Source organism: Protomyctophum parallelum, assembly GCF_964188405.1.
Source record: "Protomyctophum parallelum genome assembly, chromosome: 22".
NCBI lineage: Eukaryota > Metazoa > Chordata > Actinopteri > Myctophiformes > Myctophidae > Protomyctophum > Protomyctophum parallelum.
In genome coordinates, this window is record NC_139714.1 from 22,146,932 (window position 1) to 22,148,836 (window position 1,905).

Sequence of the window (1,905 nt, forward strand, 5' to 3'; positions counted from 1 at the left end):
TTATTGTCGTATGGAGGATGCCCCCCCGCACCCTGACAAGGCTGCACTTGGTACATAGGAGTTGAGGCATTACATTTACATATCAGATCAACAAGCTCACAAGGCGGCATTGTGAGCTTGTCGATCTGCTATCGTCACCTGGAGACCCCCCCAAAATCATGTGGGACCCCCCTGGGGTCCCCCCTTGGTCCCGCAGGTTGGGAACCACTGTGTTAGACAGCACTCTCCACCACCAACACCAAAACACACCAAATGGGGGAATATGTTTTGGAAGAATGTTGTCCATGTCCCGTCCCTCCAACAGTAGAGACTTTAAGCCAAGGGCTCCATTTTCGTCCATGCATGCTAAACCTCTTATCCCTAAACTTATGTGTATGTGTATGCATGTATGTTATGTTCTTTTTCCCTTTAATTTACCAGCCAACTGTATATTTCATTAGAAAGTGTCTGCCTTTGCCTTGAACTGCCATTAAAGTTTCAAGTGACATTACTCACCTAAAAACCAGTGCCTGCTCAGTGCTCACTTGTGTGTTATTAGAGGAACGCTGGCACCTCCTGGTGGAGAAAACAAGTCTTATCAGCATGAGAGCTATACTTATGCAGATAGTATTCATTGGAAGTCACATCTTTTACGCCACACATTCTAACATACTACATAATTATGCTGTGGTGTGGCTTTACATGTACGTTTCCTCATTTAGTACACTGTACACCTCATTCAGTAGAAGGCTGGAGTTACAGTGTGGAGAACTTTAGACACTTTATAGAAAGTGTCATCGTGTAGTTCAAACCCACAGCTGTTATAGTTCATTTCCACATTATTTTGTGCAGAGAATGGTCAGCTGTATGTACGATGATAAAAAAAAGTTGAGTATGTGAATACCAATGATAGTGGGGATACCAATTCATGGGATATTGTTTACTACATTGTTTCGGTACTTTGGTGTTTAAACTTTAGCATTCTACTTCATTCTAGTATTAACTCTAAACAACAACTCGCTCTCTCAATTCAATGCAATGTAAATGAAGTAAAGCTAAAATGCACTAAACCACGGCGAGTGAATAATAAATTAATAATTACATGTCGATGAAGACGTGGCTAGTTAATATTATATACGTCTATCTTCATAGTTTTAACACTAAAACCAATTAGTGATATAACGTTTTAGCCTATGATGCAAAATCAAATATGCTAGGTAGCCTGGCTGTAGGTAGGCTACTTCAGTACTTGTGGTACAGTCACCTTTTAATAGTCGTTCGATGGATTTGGGTCAAAGTGGTCAAACCAACCATAGTGGCCTATGGGTCAAACAGCACTCGTCTGGTCTGGTGGTCACTCACTGGTCATTATTAACCGGAAGAGTCCCAGCCCACTGAGCACAGCTAGAACAACAAACGTTACGAGCATGTAAATTGTAAACTTCCGTCAGCTGCGAGGAGTCTAGGCTGGCATGCAGCTGACAACCGTGGAGCACCATAATGAAGAAGATCTCCGACAGCTGGCTGCAACAAGATAGCCAGGCCAACATGACAGTGTGTGTAGGCCAGGCCAGTCTGTGCAATAGCGGAACCCTGGCTATGGCTGCTTATCAGACGAGTCGACTCATTTAATTCTACACAAATTAAATAAATATGTGGACAGGGATTTACATCAAACCGCACGAGGCTTGTGTTTTAATGTACTTCATCATACAGCTTACAATTTACATAGAAATATTTATATAAGAGTTAAGCTTTAATCCATCGTCGTCGCACCAGGGGATGTCGCTTGGCGAGTGGCGAAAGCCGCGAGCCCGCGACACCTTCGTACTGCGTGCGGGATATAATAATGGTTGAGTTGCGTGTAGAGGGGCGTGCCAAATACTACCCATAGAGTGCCCCAAGCGCAGCACTCTGTAGTTGTAG